The sequence below is a fragment of the Grus americana genome, chromosome 6 (assembly GCF_028858705.1).
Source record: "Grus americana isolate bGruAme1 chromosome 6, bGruAme1.mat, whole genome shotgun sequence".
Taxonomy (NCBI): Eukaryota; Metazoa; Chordata; class Aves; order Gruiformes; family Gruidae; genus Grus; species Grus americana.
In genome coordinates, this window is record NC_072857.1 from 12,140,275 (window position 1) to 12,157,851 (window position 17,577).

Below are 17,577 nucleotides of genomic sequence, written 5' to 3' on the forward strand. Positions count from 1 at the left end.
CCAGGGTCCCGGCCCCTCCCCAGCCCCACCGCTCGCTGTGGCGGACAGAGGGCTCCCCCCGGCCGCTGCCTAATAAGGCTCCGAGGCGGCCGCCAGCCCGCGCTGGCGGGGCAGGGAAGGAGTTAAAGGGAGCCGCGCCGACCGCAGTGAGTATCGCCGCCGGGCACCGCTTCCCCCGCGGGCTCCGCGCTTCCCCCGCTCCGGGAATGCGTGGGGCTGCGAGCTGAGCCGAGCGGCAGGTGGGCTGTGGCCGGAGGTGCCGGTCCGGGGCCGGAGGAGCTCGGTGGCGGGGTGGCTCTGGTAGCGCTCCTCAGACGCGCGGGGCTCTCCCTGCCGCTTGCGCCCCGGGACGCAGACGGAAGCCCGGGGGCGGACGCGGGTAGGGGGTACCGGGGCATCCTCTGGAGGCGGGGGTGTGGGGGAGTGTGGAGTAGGTGGAGAAGGAGGAGGGAAACCTGCTTCTCCGGAGGGACGGGGTAGCTGCGCCGCAGCGGGCCAGCCCAGCGGCGCAGGCTGCGGGCACATGCCGGGCTTGGAGCATCGGAGCCGCGGGTTTCCTGCGGGTGTCTCGACCCGGCTCCCATCCCTTCCCCTGCAAGAGCGTCAGCTGGGCTCCTGCAGGGAGAAGTGCTCACCTACAGCTCCCCTCCCAGAGTGCATTAATCGGAGAGCAAGCAAACTGAGTAGTAAGTACTTGTCATCTTTTATGTGTGATTTGTTATAGTTTTATTGTTCTCTGTTGGCAGGTAGCAAAGGATTGTTAAGAACAAGTATTTACAGGCTAGGCTGTAATGATCATCTCTTGGGCTCTCCCTGAGCCTTTCAAATATAAGGGTGCATATGTGGAGGCACATACAGAAGTGTTTCTTCACTGCACATCTACTTCTTTCATGTTTTGGACAAACTCTATGCAGTTTTTTTTTAACGTCTGCTGTTCTCATAGTAACTTGTATCATGTTGCACAACGTGCTTAGTGTCTCAGTGAAGGATAAATCTTGGTGGCATCACTGAAACATATTGCATAAAGATAGGGGAAGGCGATGAATGCTTAAAATCAATAACTTGTTGGGAGGGGAGGAGGAGGTGAAATCACTTCTCTGCATGTTGCCTTCATACTATGGAGTAATATGCTTTTGGGGGGACTCTTTGCCATTTAATCCTCTTTCCTGTATGTGCACATCTGGAGTCTGGCCTGGCACCGCTCCCTGCACTCAGACTGGAAGGGAGCAGCGTGGCAGACTAGCAGGGGCTGGAGACCAGAGACAAAAAGACAGAGAATCATTCCCTTCTCTTGCAGTTTAAAGATACCTTTTAGCCACAGCTCTGTCTTCTGCAGAGTAAATCCGTAGGAATACTTGTCCCAGAGTCAAGAAGCAGAATGAAAAGTATTTTGAAGCCTAGATTATGTTGTCTACAAAGGGAATGGCTGAGAGGATAAATGCAAATACCTGGTTCCATACATTCTGCTTCTGAGGGTTCCAAGCATTCAACTCTATAGAGGGTGAGTGTGGAGTTAGATGGCATGCAGAAGGTGTGTTCCCCACTCCAAAATGATGCCACCTCTTAGTGCTGGAAATAACACTTCTGTCAGTGAAGCTGTAAGGGAAGGAGTAATTCCTCTCACATTTGAAATCCCAAACTGAGCAACTATCTCCCTCCCCCTACTTCCTGCACACATGTCTTTATTTTTTTTCCTAATGACTTGCATTACTATTTGCCAAATACGGTATGTGTCTTCCTGTGCAACTTTATTTGCTGAGATGTTCTTGGAACTAGGCTATGAGAAGTGCATTTTAGCAGCCTTCTGTTTTTAAACCAAAATTGTATTTTCTAATAACTGTCAGATGGCATCAACAGTTAATTTTCTTCTGGTACATATCCACAGTATTTTCTGGTTCCTCAGACGATATTATTCTTCTGTAGCTAGTTCCCATGTGCACCATAGTTTTGTAACATAGTGTTCACTTTAACGCATTTCCATTAATACACCTATGTTACACTAGTCCTTAGCATTTTGCTTTCTAATACTACAGAACAAGTGTTTTAACTCCAGCAGCAACTGGAGTGACTTTGATTGTAGTAGGAGAATGTTTGCCACCAGAGGACCAGCCACTAGAAGTTTGGCAGCATGTCCCATACTGGTGTGTGATATGTTAATGGTATTTAACCTCTGTAGAGATACATGAGCAGGAAGAAAATGCCTGGTTTAATACACATCACAGCTAGGGTTTTCTATAAATGTGGGAGGCTCGCACTAGTTAATATCAGTGACCCAATTTTTATTGGCCTTGTAGGGAAATCTTAAAAAGTCTGCTGCAAAGAAAGTTAGAAACCTGATACTTTGCTGTTGCAAGCATCTATCCATAACTTTAGTTGCCTTGCTACGTGGTGCAAAGGAAGATGAAGGAAATAAATTAGTAAAGTTCTGTTGGTTTACTTGTATAATGCTGAAGTCTGAAATAAGCAGTGATTATGTATTGTCATCGGCTTAAGGTAAATGTCAGAGATGCATGATTTTTCACCAGCTTTTGGCCTGCTTTGTGTTCTCTTTGCCTCTTCCTTTAAGAACATTGGGACTTCCTCTGGGCGATGATCCTATTTTTACAGTCAATCAAAACCCATACCAAGATCCTTACACGGGCCAAATACACTGTATTAGAAAGACTATAAACCAACAGCTACAAATTACTTTCAGAGCCCTCCTGAAACAAAATGCAGATGTAAATAGAGTTCAGAACTGCTCCAAATGCTGTGCCTTAGTGGCGGATGTCTAAATCCGGAAAGTGTGCTCAGCAGCTCTGAGAGCCATGTAGGGAGATGGTTGAAGTTTTGGTTAGGCTCTGGAGAACTGGGAGACAGAGTCTGTGGTTGTTGGACTCTTCTAGGTAGCTTGGGTTCAGGCCTGAGCATGGGCTGGAAGGGATCCTGGACTCCTTAATCCTGCTTTTGCAGAAAGACCCATCTTCATAAACTTGTCAAGTTCATACTAAAACATGCTTCAGTTGTTTGCTTTTGCTGTGTTTAAAGCTGTACTCAATAGCCTTTCCAAACTTTACTCCACAGGTATGAGTTAGGAGGTAACAAAGGTTTTCCTTGGCTGGTTAATACCCTCTTCTCTCTTTGATGCCAAGTGACTCAGTTTTAACCTCTCTCTGGAAGGCAGGATGTCCTTTCTCTGCTCTAGAAACATGTTGCTGTACCTGTTGCAGTGGACTCTTTTTAAACTTTTTTTCTGAGCCTGAATGATGACAGTGGCACCCACTGTTGCAGACAGGATCTTAGCAAGCTTTCTACAGCTGTCTTCATCCTCTTCACTGATGGAAATGCTTCTGTGATGTACACTAGGATTACATATGCTGTTTGGATTTCAGCACTGCATGCAGAGAAGACATGATTAATCTATAATGCTGAAAAGGATTTGTTAATGAAGCCAGATAGATCCAGGTAGGATGGACTCCAGGCTTTTTTTTTTTTTTTAAAAGCTGAACCTGTGATAAATGTAACGTCATCTATGTTGGATGTGATTACAGCATGGGTTTTGCTAAAATCTGGGTCTTTCCTGAGCAATTGTAAAGGATCTGTTGAATGTGCTACATACAGCAAGGTCTGTCTCTAATAATGTCTTCATTAAGCCTCTGTACAAACAGAAGAGTATACTAATTCTTATTTGGCTCTGAACAAGCTACTGAATGCTCACTTATGAATGAAAACTTAAAAGGATCATTTGCAATTTGCTACATGAAAGAAATATTGAAATGAAGATGCATTTGTACCTCTGTTGTTGCTATTAAAGCTGATACAGAATTCTAGTTTCTTTTTCCTGGGAATCTTGACTAATGTCATAAACTTTTTTGCCTCTGAAGTTTCAGCAGCTGCTCCCTATATAAAAGCTAGAAATAACTGGTTCTCCTTTAGCAGGAATGAAAGGAGAACTGAGCTCTATAGAAATGAGGAGATTAGAACTCCATGAGGCATATACCCATTTAATTCTGCTGGAAACCAAACCAGCTCGAATAATCTTAACTCTCACTTCTGGTGAGCAGAAATTCTAGGGGGAAAAAAAAATCCCTTAGTGACTTATTAACAAAGGCTTTTCAGGTTTACTGGGATTTATCATGTGAGCCTAATCTACCTTTTGTTCATCCCGTCAGCAGGCTTTAGGATTTAAAAGGGTCTGCAGAAACTCCTCCCCCTAACTCCTTATTTAATTAAAGAGGCTTGGTGCATTATTTACCTTTGATTCTTCCATTTATGTGGGAGCAATGGGTTTGGGGTTAACAAATTGTAAAATATTTGTGAATGCTGCATTATAAGCAGAGACAGGGAAAAGAAACAGAAACTCTGGCTGTACCTTTGAATTTACACTGACCTATGCGGGCTTACTCAGAATGTCTGGAAGTGAGGCCACTCCTACGTAAATACTAAAGTATGAATACAGGTGTGTAACTCTGCAACAAATTTCCCTGCCTCTGTAGGCAATTAAAGAGCATGGGTCTGAGTCAGTTGTCATTTGCTTTTATGGGAGCTCTCCAGAATCATCGGATGTGCAGCTCAGGCCTTGCACATACTGATATTTTATATATTTTGCTTTGGTAGATCAGTAAAGACAGACTGGTAGCTGTAGTTCCCTCACTGGTTCCCCCAGTTGCTTCTCCTCCCCCACTCCATTCACTGCTGTAGCTGTGAGCATCAAGTTGCAGATAAAACGACTTCTGAGAGAGCAACGGGATGCAGCTCTTGCCAAAGGCAATTAAGTGCTTAGGATTACAGCGTGCTTTACAAAGTGTGTTCTTGCTGAATCCCTTTCCTCTTCTGCTTGCTGGCACAAAGCAGTTTCTTGGCACTAACCTTTGTTATAACAAGTCTGAGTATTGCTAAACTTCACTACAGTGTGTCAGCTCTCCAAATAAAGTCGAGCAAGCTTCAGTGTCTTATGTTTTGAGGATAGTCTTGCTGGTGATTCTTCAGTAGGAGTCAGTTTGACCTCATCACCTCTGCTGTAATTGGATTAAATTTACTCACTTGCCAAAAACATTCCCAGCTTATGGCATATTAATTATTCAGACTGAAGTGCTGGTTTGTAGGCACAAAATTCTTGGTGCCAAAGGCAATTTTAGGCCTTGTGATGCAGCTGATGTGTCATAGGATACCAAATTGGCACAGAGGAACATTTTCAGTTATTTTCTTCATCAAGAAAGGATTAAAACAGACCATATATTCAGTTTGAAAGTAGAAGATATAACCTGTGGGAGAAAGAAGAGATGCTCTAGTTACCAGTTACATGTATCACTTGCTGGTCCTTCTTGTGGAATATGATAAACTGCGGAGAGTCCACATGTGGTCTGAAGCTGCACACCTCCTGGCTGAGGAAAGTGAAGGGATGGTGCGTGCTGTTTTACACACCCGCTTCTGTTTACTTCGAATTATTGCACAGCAGATTAAGACCATTGCTCCGAGTTGTCTTTTTACTGCTTCTCCTGTTAATCTTCAGCTGTCTTGTGATCTGGGGTATTTGCAGAGTGATGGGATGATATCTGAACAGAGAGATGTGATCAAAATGATACAGGAACTCTTCAGTGGAAGATAATCTGACAGCCAAGCCTGTAGTTTCATCCCAACACCTTTTATATATTGTCTAAACCAGTGCAATACAGCTTTCAGTGGGAAATGCAGATAAGTAACAAAAATCACTAAATTGATTATTAACGTCAGCAAAATATTAAGGGATGAGTGGATAATGGGGAGACCAAGGACTGAGTGAGTTGCAAATACCCTTACAGCTGGTGTATGGGTGTCTCACCCCCAACATCAGAGCAGTGCAATTTCTCTGACCTCAATGGAGTTGCAGCATTCATGGTTTTCAGTAATGTGGGAGCAAAACTGGGCCTATATTCTTTTGACCGGTCTATTTAGCAGCTCTTTTCCATATGCAGTCTCCATGCCAGTGACAGGAGCTTCCTGGAACTGACAGGCAACACAAAAGACCCTCTTCTCTAAATCACTGGACCTTAAGAATATTGAAAGGATGTTACAACAAGCCTCATAATACACCATTGTCAGGCTCTCTCTGAAGATGCCTGCAGTGGTATCGTACCTCTAAGCTTTCCAGAGGGGGTGTGATGACCCCACATGGAAGAAAATAGAAGAGTAATGGTTTGGGTGGCTGTGAGGAATTTTCTGGTACTACTTCCCTGGGCTGTAATTTGAAACCAGCTGGAGGCATTTACGGCTGACTGAATGCATATCAGTAAGAGGCAAGCAAATGTCTGTGCATGTATTGTGCAGGTTTTCTAGGAAGAGATTCTGGGTTGTATGTCTACGCATGTCTGTGTGCATCTTTCTCATGGATGGGGAGTGGTGAAAGAAGGCTTGTTTCACTTTCTTCTTTGTTTCCCTTTCTTCTTCCTACTCTTTTTCCTGTTCCTCTGCAGTATAGCAGTTTTTCATCTTGCTGTGAAAACATCTGTGCTCCTCAGTGGAGCGAACACATTTGAATGGAAGAGGACTACCAGTTTTTGAAGTCTGAACTTCAGCACTCCCGGGGAGCCGCAGAGTTTGCATTCTGTGCTTCCTTCAGCTCTCCTCAGGGATGTGCCCTAGCAGTGTGTAGTACCTTTGCTGGAGAGTTCATGGCAAGCTACCTCTGTGTTACTGGCAAAACAAGATTGCCAAGAAACTAATAAAAAATTAATTTCTCAATCACTACAAACTTCCAATCACTGATTCAGATACTGAGGAAAAAGACCACCACAAACAATTATGAAGTCCCATAAATATTCAGCCCTTTCCCTTGTAGTCTCTGCTTGCTGCACACTCACTGCAGGTTACAGAATCGCAGCAGCGCTGAGGCAGGCTGTCCCTCGGGGTGTCTCTGCCCCCTTTGCCATGGAGGACCCCACAGACTGTCTCCAGCCCTCAGCAGCTGCCATTTTCTTTCCTTCACGCTTGTATTGAGACACTTCTCTGGCTGACGGATGTTCAGGCGTGATGATTGTGGTTTGGCATGTGGTGGTTTTCCCTGCTGGGTTCTCCCTCAGTGCCAGAGCTGGCGGGAACCAGCCGGGCCCAGCTCAGGGTGGCTCAGGGCCTCCTGACAGGTCGCCCTGCCATCATGCCAGTTACAATGTCGTTATGAGAGAGATGTGAATAAATGTGTCTGTGGGATGGCGGTGAGTATCTGTGAGGGAATCTCCTCCTGCTGAGGGGCAGGTGAAGAGGCAGAAGCTGTGCTGGGTTCTGCTGACATGGCTGGCCTGAATGCCTACCAGGCAGGCTCAAAAGCACTCACTCCATTTTACCTCAGCCCTGACCTGTGGGACCAAAGCTTTATTGCAACTGATGGGGAATTTTGCTCAAGTTACATGTTTAAGTCAACCTGAACATAGGTACCAGGCTATTGACTGATCAATTAAGCACATCTCGTGCAGAGTAAAAGTTAGTGTGGCTGTTTAAAAGGCTGGGTTTTGTGGGTTTTCTTCAAATACTTCTAAACCTAGTCAGCAGAATTATCGTTCCTCCATTTTACCTGAAATTGTGCCATTATCTAGTTCATCTCAAATGACTATAAGTATTTAATTCTCAATCTATTTAGCTCTTTTCTGATATGAAATTTGAAGTTATATCTTTTCTCCAAGGTATTTCCAAGCTATAGCTGTGGACATTGAGTTAGAGACCAAATCGGTAGTGGGGGCTCTGTTCCTGGCTGGACCATGGTGACATCCAGAAAATGAGGTTGCAAAAGTTAACAACTTGCATGGCATCTCAACAACAAGGACATAAAGTCAGAGATGTTCAAATAATTTTCCAGGTAAAATAGTGTGGACCTTATTCCTTTCTCCACGTGTGTGATCTTGACCTTAGTCTTAATGTAGTATCTAACTGCAAACTCTTTACTACTGTAGTCTTTTTGCTTTGTCTGAGATGGTAAATTGGATGTGTAAATACATTTCAGTACTTGATGTTATGTTGTTTTGGTGTTTTTATTATACTGTACTCTGACAACTAAGGTAACATGCTTTGAACTTGCTGTGATTCTTCATCAGTGCATGAGCACTACATAGTATTCTGTGTGACAGGTATACGTATAATACATCAGCAATGTATGGTTATTGATACTGGCGTAGGGAACACTAGTAACATAGCCTACTTCTCACCAAGATAAGGAGGAGAAAACACTAATGGTGTTTCATGCCTGTTCATGCCTGTTATCTGCTCTGTGGTGAATAGAATTCACTATATAGCTTTCCAGTGCTAGTTCCTTTCTAGCCTGTTTTATAACAAGCATAGGATTTTGAGACAGACTGTGCCAAGAACAGGTATAAAAGTTGTCTTTGTCAAACCTTGCTAATTTTTGATTTGTGTAGCATAGAAATTTTTTCCCCAAGAACCAAACAAAAATATTTTCTTCTAAAACTGTAAGAGTGCCAAGATAATGAATTAAATTGAACCTCAAAACAAAGAATTGTTGTCTTGAAGACAAACTTGCTGCAATTGCACTTCTTGTGAGGTAGTTTTCTTCTAAGCTTATATTTCACTTACAAGACAGGAAATACAGCTTTGCTGATTAAATTTTTTTGAATATAAATAGCTTTCTGTCTTCAAAGACAGTGTTCATTTAAAAAATGCTTCTTAGGTGAAACTTTGAATTAATTATTAAATTAAAATCTTGATTTACCCAGGTTAGTAAAATAATTACTTATGGATGTCTGTACTGTGCATACAGATGTAAAAGGTGTTTTCACGGGGAAGGATGTTAAAAGAAAAGCTCTGGCACCTGTATCGGGTCTAAATTGGTTTATTTCCTATTCTGTGTTGCTCTTGTCTGTCCCTGTCCCACTCCCACCGTGAGAGGTAATGAATATGTTTGCTTTCTATCAACTTGTTCCTTTGCTGGGGTTAGAGTACAGATAAAATAAAAAAATTAATCCAGAAGCTGTGCAGGTGGAAGAATACCAGCCATGTGTATATTTTATTGCACTGCTTATAGATAATTATCATTAGATACTAAGAGACAGTGGTCAGCATGTTGGCAGAAAGCAGATCTCAAACAATATTCCTGTGTTAAACCATGCAATGAATTCTAGTTTGGTTGTCACAGTGGCAGGAGGTCCTTTTCTGAAGCTCTGATGAATCTTGGTCATTGCTTATCCTCGGGAAGTGGTGCTATGTGTGGGAATGCTGAGTCTACCTAAAATATGAATAATGTTAAAACTGCCTCAGCATTCCAGTTAACTTGTCAGACACAATACTGGGCTAACAGAAGATTCTTCAACAGCCACTTTTCTGAGATCCACTTCTCTACCTCTCCAGTTTCCACAGTTCTTGCGTTAAGAATAACAGAGGATATGTACCTGTTTAGTCCTCCAAGTGTTCATTTATAGACCTGTTGTCCAGAAGTTTGTTTAATCCCCTTTTGAACCCATGGGCCTCGTTTGCCTTCACAGCCTCATGTGACAGCAAGTTCCAGAAGCTTGTAACCTGTGTAAACAAGTAGTTTCTATTTAAATGGGTTTATTGCTAGCTTCAGTGAGTACCACTTTGTTCTAGTGTTGCAGGATTTGGCAAATAAATTCTGCATGCAGCAGCTCATGTCTTTTTTGTTATACCTGGTTGTATCTGCCCTCAGCCTTCTCTCCAAACTGAGGAGTCCCAACCTTTTTAGTCTCTCCATGTAAAATACCTGTTTCCATTTGATTGCCCTTTTCTGCAGCCCTCTAACATTACTATGTCCTTCTCAGTGTGTGGAGAGCAGATCACAATATACAAGTTGTGGGAGTGCTCAGGCTGTGTAAAGTGGCAGAAATGCCCTGCTTGGCTTTCAGTAGCCATTCTGATGACGCCCTGTATTTTGCTGGCTTTTTTGACTGCTGCTGAACACTGAGCAAATTACTTTAGAGAACTGTCAAGGATGGCTCCAGCTTCTGAGTTAGGAATGGTTAGAGCTGTTATTGCCTAGATACATTACTTGAAACTTATCTATATGAAAGCGTACCTGCCTACATTTTTGCCAATCAGTTAGTTCTGTTATTGAGCATGCTGAGTAATACCAGTCCCAGCACTAATCCCAGGCATTGCACTACTGATTCCTCTCCATCTTAAAAAGTGTCTCTTAAGCTCTATCCTTTGCTTTCTTACTCCTTCTAATATGCTCACTCTTACTGTGAATGAAGTCACTGTGGTTCCCAGGTTCTCTTCCACAGCTCTTCCTGTAGCTGGGAATTATGCAGGTAGGAGTCTGTAAGTCCTTCAGTACAGAGGCTCTCTATAATGCTGATTTACACACCTTGGCTAGTGATTCTTCAAATTAACATTTGAGTTTCTTCAGAACTTGTGTGAACATTGTTCTGTCCCAGTGATTTAACAACATCTAACTTCCTTTTTTGGTCTAGTATTTCCTGAATTTACTTCAGATTAATCTGGCTCCTCTGTCAGATTTGCTATGAAGAGTGCAATAGATGTGGAAATTTCCCCAAAGATTTCAGCAGTAAAGACTGATGTAAAGAATTCACTGCACTTCTCTGCTCTACAGATTTATCATTGCTATCTGCCCCTTTTACACCTTTGTTATCCAGCTGTTTGACCACTTTCTTAGCTGGCCTCCTGTTGCTGATGTATTTCAAGAGCTGTTTAATAGCATGATGATCTTTGTTTGCAGGCACTTTTTGGGTTGTCCTTTAGCCCTTTGAATTTCCTGCTTACATTTAACTTGCCATGTTTTATGGGCTTCCCTGTCATTACTTAAGCAATCCATTTTCTAAGAACTGACCTATGTCCTGCAATTCCTAACTCTCCCTGAGGTTACTTGCTTTTTGAACTGCTCCTTTTTAGTGACCTTGTTTCTTTCTTGCCACATCCTTATATGGTTACCTTTCTTAAAATCGAATATCTGTACACTGTTTTCGTTTGATTACTCTTAGTATCAGTGCCATTCTTTGTGTTACCTAACAGGTAGCCTTATAGCTTTCTCTGTTTTGGATTGTACCCTATACTTAGTGTCTTTTCCACTGGAGAACTGTATATGGATCCAGAATAATGACTGACACTTGATTGTCCCTTTCTTTTCCACATGGGCGGATACTGAGTATTTCTGAGTGTTCTCACGTGTTGTTGATACATGGCAGCTATTAGTATTGTAATACTCTGTGAAAGTCATCTGTTAAAATTGAGAGGCACAAACTGGGCATGAAGTTGTTCTGGGTGCTAATGGAGCTACATATATTACCTTTTGCATATACAAAGTATATGTAATGATGATTAAAACTTTGCACTTATACATAATCTGGCCCAGGATTTCATAAAATTCTAAACCCCTACACTTAAAACATCCAGTAAGGGGAGAGCCTTGTTTTTCCAGTTCTGAAGACATGGAAAAACCCTGGAGGAGAATACTCTGAGGTTATGAGAGGTCTCCATGGACATGTTTACAAGAGCTGAAGTGTGTTTATATTCATTTCTGTGCAGTTACTGGAAGATTGTCCTTCTTCCATAAAGCACGTGCATACATTTGAAGGAGCAGTACAGAAGTTAATCTCTACAGATGCACTTTGAAGGGCTGTTTTTACAGATGCAATCCAGCATTGAAACAAGATATGCAAACGAGATATTGTTGATTAATATTGCTTAGCTATTTGAAGTTAATATTAACCAATAACACCTAGACAGCTGAATAAACCTAGTATTGTGTTTGCCCTGTATCAGTAAAGTCATGCATATTCTTTTTACTAGGAGCACAGTGTTTTTTGGTTTTGTTGTGGTGTTTTTTTTTTTTTACTCTGGGCTACATCCAGTCCCCTGCTATAGCAGTCACCTTGCAGTCTGTAAATAGAAACACCTAAACTTGCAGAGCTTGTCTGTTTGAGCCTTTACTTAACCTGTGAGTGCTTGACCAATCTTTCTTCAAATCTATGTGTCTGTGCTTTGTTGTCTTGGATTCAAGCCTACTACTTATCTGCCTGGACCAGAAAGCTGTTGGAAATGTACACGCTGTCTCTGTATGATGACTTTGATGAGTTGCAGGAGTTCCCCATCATGTGAGGAGCTAAATAATGTAGAGTTGTATACTTTAAAAGTTACTGCAAAAAATGAAAGTGAAATTTTCCAGAGCAGTTTCTTCAAAGGTGACTGGAATAAAATCTGTGGTGAAAACCTGTACCTCATCACTTTGTTGTAGTATGTGCAAGGGAAATAATGTTAAGTGAAACAGTTGTGTGACATAGAGGAACTGGACTTCCTGATACAGAAGACTTCTTACAGTCCTGAATCTGATTAATCCATTCTCGTGAGTGATTTCTTATCAAATAAAACTTCAGTGGCTATCATGATCTCTTGTGATCACTGGCCTCTATGGAGGTATTTAGCTGTGCAATTGTTGTCAGTGTCAGGCTTCAGAAGGATTTTACTTGTTATCTAGACATCATTTTCTAGTTTATAGTTAGACTAGTAGGTTTATGTAGCTACTCAGCCAGACTTCACTTGACTGATATTTAGGTATTGATAATTTCAACAGCATATTAATTTAGGGTTTTTAATTGTAAAATACATTCCTTAATGTGAATTATTTGCAGGATTTCTACTAGACTGTTTTTCAAATGGTATGGTCAAATACATAGTTCTTACTCCTTTCCTCACTAGGTTTCAAAACACTTTACAAAGAAGGATCAGAGGGAAAGGAGTTTGAAAGGACTTCTCTAAGGCCTGAAAAAAAGGTAAGCAAGGTGAAGCTTCTGAATCCAAAGTTGTCTTATTCTAACTAAAATTAATTTAGGAGTTCATTGAATAAAACTTGAGTGAGTACACTTGCATTACCTGTAATGTAGGCTTAAGCTAGATTTAGCTTAATGTACTGGGGGGGGGAACCCAAACAGAAAAGTCACTTATAAATGTAAGTGTACCCACAAGAATGTTTAGGTATTATCAAATATTTAAGTTCTTACCTTTAAACTGCATGCTTCATATGCAGAATTTCTGGAGCTCATCAGATAATTATTTTTAGGTTAATTTTTAACCCAATTCTCTGATGTAAGGTTTTGCCCTGTACTTGCATTAATAATAGTTCTGTTGGCTCAACTGGATTAATTATATCAAAATGTCATCAATTTAGTGGCAAGCTAAAATATTTTTTTCCCCCACAATGGGAGACTTAATGTAAAAATAGTTTGCATCTGACTTCCTATTATCCATAGCTATCCCACCAAGAAGATTTTTAGATGCTTATAAACTGGGCCTGAGGCTATTACTAACTACCTTTGGAAGTTTGTAGCCTGAAAAATAAATAAATAAAAATCACCCTTTAAATTTATTACATGGGCTCCCTGTACCTTGACCCTTCCAGATGACAAAGTTATTTGCTCTTCTCCATCCTCAAACAAGAATCTGAATATGCTTTATAGGAAAACTGCTCTGCAAAGTTTCCAGGCTTACAGCAGACAGAGACTTCTGTAAACTGAAAAAAAAAAAAAGAGCTTGCTAGAAAAACAAAAAGCTTGAACTGTTTGAAAAATACTGAATCTCAACTTGCAAAAATAAAACCTGAGTTTAGGTCCTGAGTTTAGGTTCTGTGTCAGGACTTGATGCTGTTATTTTGAACAGTTCCAGTTAAATTCAGAGCAAGGGCTGGCTGCTCCCTTTGGCATTACAGTTACGTAATGCGACAATTAACTTTGAGTTGTATTGTGCCAGCTGCTGTGCAAACACTGAAGAAGATCTTTTCATTGCCCGCAAAGAGTTTTGTCCAAGATAATGAACAGCTGCTTACTTCCAGTGCAGTGATGTTATATAACTTTTTTATGGAGAGCTGTACTGAACGGATAAAACTCAGTAGTTGCGATTTGCTTGTTTTGTTTTTTCATCTAGAGGGATTTGCTGTGCTTCTGCTTTTCAGAAGTGTGTGTTTATTCATTGGTCTTAGATTTTAACAAGTTATTGAGTATATCTCCTAGAAAACTGCCTCTTCATTCAGAAAGATAGGAGACTAAAATCACATACATTTATTTTCTGATTTTGTTAACTTTTTTCATTATTTAGAAGAAAGACACTCTCAAATTGAGACTTCTGCAGCTTTAGCTTCCAGCCCCTGGGTTTTGGTATGTCTTTCTCTGAGATAACTGAACTCTACACTTTTTGGCTACAATAAACATATATGAATATATCTTTCCCAATCTCCAAATCATTGTAATGCCCTATTTAATTATCTCCAGACTTTTTCAATGCCCTTTTGAGGGTTTATATGGATAACTCTACTGTCAAGGCAGAAGCCTTTGACTCTCCTGGCTCATGGGTGAGAGGACTTGCATTTGCTTCAGTGAGGTGGTATACATTTTCCATTACGCGTGTGTGTGTGTCAAACTGAGAGGCCTTGCTTGCACTTGGAAGTTCTCTGAAATGGTAAATTTAAAACCAAACACTGGGGAAAAAATGCTAATGCTGTATGTTTTCTGAAGGAAAAAAAATAAAAAAAAACCCCACCAAAGGAGAGGAAGAACTAACTAGACCCTGGGGATTGATCTTGACTGTGCTTTATTACCACAGCCAGTTCTTAAAGATGCTGTCAGTTACTGAACTCTGACCTGATTAATGCATTGGAGGGATGCCTATAGATTGTGGTATTGATATTGTTTCCAGATGGTTTCCTGGCAGGCAGATTGGCAATAAGATGTCATCTTTGTGGTGACGAGGGGGGAATAGTGTGGATTTTTCTTTCTTTTCTTTTTTAATGGAGTTTGTGTCTGCAAATAAATACCAGTCATTGGGTCAGTCACTCTGAAAAACAGTAGCCTTGTGGTAAGCTGAATTCTGTAGATTTATTGGAGTCTATAGAGTAATACAGTAAAAGGATATGATAACTATATTGGTTGCAGAGACTTAAAAACCCTGTAATACCTGCTCCTCCTTCAGTTAGCAGGGAGCTGTCTTTTGAAGCTGCATGTATCCCGTGCTTGCGGAATCTATGGGATAATCCCAGACATGTTTCTCGGGGCAAATACTGGATTTCACAGGACTTAAATTCAGAGATTTGAGTTCAGTCAAGGCAGCAGCCAGCAGCTGTTAGAAATTCTTGAGGCACCACTGTTAATGAATTGTCTTCCTGCATTTTGTGTTTCACCCAGGTAGCACTGATAAGTCTCAATATAGGTGTGAAAGGGGTTAAACTGAACTGCTGACAGTATCCAGTGTATTGGAATGACTTGACTGTCCCTTCTAACCTTCCTCCCTGTCCCTTTGTGACAACAGTGCAGTGTTTTATCCACTTTTCTGTGCTGCCAAGAAATAGCTTCTTTTTAGTGACACACTTGTTCTGTTTGCACAGTGGCCACTGTGCAGCTGGTTCCATTTAACCCATGAGACTGAAATGGTTTGTGAAATGGCTTTTTATTTTTATTGTTAAAGCAAAGATTAACCTCTAATCTCCTTTTCCTTACAAGGGGATTTCTTCCATATATCAATATAGAAAGTTGAAGACTTGTTGGGCAGAAGAATCATCTGGGAAACTAGGAGTGCCACAATGCAGTTCCTCTGATGGATCTGAGTTCTTTCACTCCTAGAAAAATGTTTCATATCTCTGAAGGGAAAGGAGCTGGATTCAGTGGGAAGTCCCTATCCTAGTAAACTGAAAACTAGCTTACTTTCTTGGTGGGATTTGCAAGCTGTGCTGTTTCATGGCCACTAACTCATTTTAAAACTAGTTCAACTATTTCTAAATGAGCTGTTCTCTGTGCAAACAGTAGTTTGCATACACTTTGTGCATCATAACTTATAAGGAATGAGATAGAAAAAAAAATCCACCTTCATTGCATTACAGTTTCACACCAGATTCAGATAAATGCATGATTCTACCTATGGACATGCTAGGGCACAATTTTCTTCCTTTCTTATCTGTTGATCTCAATGTCAGAAGAGATCAACGTGGAATGAGATGTGTTTTGCTGACCTCAGGACCTCACATCCCCCCAGTGGCTTGCACAGAAAGTGCTTTATTGGAAGGTGGATGCTGTAGCTCTGAACTGTTATTGCACATGTTTTAACATATAACCTAGGGAGACCATTGTACTGTTGGACTTCTAGCACTAGAAGAGAGGGAGATAATAAAGTGCTATAGGAATAAAAGCCTTGGCCAGAGTTTCAAACTTTAATAGTTTTTGTTGCAAGGAAGCTCTGAATTGCAGTGGTTCTGAGCCAGGCCATGCTATAAATCTGAAATGTTAGAGAGAACTTGTTGGTAGTGTTCTCTGAGATTTCTTACAGAAAATGTGGTTCTTATTGCAATATGCCTCCTCATTCCAAGAAGACTGGCAACTGGTTCTTCTACTGCTTGTGCCAACAAGGCTGTAACTCTGTTTTTCTCTTAATCATTACATTAATTTTCTTCTAGACCATGAAATAGAGGCTTTCATTGATACACAGATTTAATGGTGGGTTTAAACTTGCTACAGCCTCTAGGTTGGTATTGTACAGTGTAGCAGGGAGAGGCTCATGGTTTTGGCAAAGCTCCACTTACCTACTTCACTTAAATTCAGTTTGACCTGTCCTTTATCAGCTTTGCTACTGAGTCCTACTGGCTTCTGTCTACAGTCAGGCCAGTAAAAATGCCATAGGAATTTGAAATGGTGCATACAAGACACAACAGGAGAAAGCCACCTCCTCCTACCATAGTACTAAACTAAATCTGTAATGCGTGATTTGTCTTGTGTATATCTGGCCAAATGTTCCCATGCAGTAATTAATGGCAACTGTATGGTGAGCAATTGCTAGTGGAAGGATCTCTAAAGCGTTCTGTGAGAAAGCTTTTGAGGAAAACCAGTGTTCCAAATTAATTTCACCACTTTGGTTGTCTTCTGGGGACCCACAGCAGCCTGAATACAGAAGCAACCAAAGTCTTGCTTGAGTTTGGATTACAAAATGGAATTAATGTGGAGAGAAAATACATATCAATGTCCTTGGCTAGTGGCTTCCACAGGAGAAGAAATTACTCCAAAATGGGTTCATTGCTATAGATGTTTGAGAGGGGTGGGGAGCATCTTGGTTTAGTCTGTCTAAACCAAGGAAATGTGAAATAGAGATTTATGTTCCCAGCTTAATTCTTAAAGTTGTGGGCAGGGAGGGAGGAAGGGAAGTGCATTCAGTGGTATGAGGCTAAAGGCAAATTGCCCAGATCTGACCTCAGAAATGTAAGCACAACTCTCAGTAATCTGAGGAAACTGCACGACATAATGAAAAGATAACGTGGTACATGGAAGTATCCAGCTTCAGTATGATCCCTGCAGGAAATGAGACCCAGTGGTCTAGGGGGGCCTGTCCAGCCTTATTTACAATAGCTGTGCCATACAACCTCTTTCATACTCTGATCTTTAAGTGGTATTAGGCTTCTTTTAGTGGGAAGCTCTTCCTCTGCCATATTGGAAGCATTCTTCTGATTTCTAACCTAAATATATTCACTGTTCATTTTGCACCCATGACTTTTGTGTCTCTGGTTGTCCCAGCTCCTTGTTACTCAGAATTGTTTTATGTAAGTTTTTTCTATTTTGTTTTTGTTTAATATCTGCTAACAGTATGCTATCAAGACTAGGGCTAAAACCCAGCAGA

The 17,577-nt window shown here is 41.3% G+C and overlaps 1 protein-coding gene across 1 annotated transcript in view; it reads left to right on the top strand.

The window, feature by feature from the left end:
- Positions 1–553: 553 nt before the first annotated feature.
- MYLK (myosin light chain kinase) overlaps positions 554–17,577 on the top strand; it is a 209,937-nt gene continuing 192,913 nt past the window's right edge. Inside the window, exons 1-2 of the mRNA XM_054830581.1 lie at positions 554–686; positions 12,631–12,704. The gene's annotated coding sequence lies outside the window, so the exon portion shown is untranslated. The remainder of the gene's footprint in view (positions 687–12,630; positions 12,705–17,577) is intronic.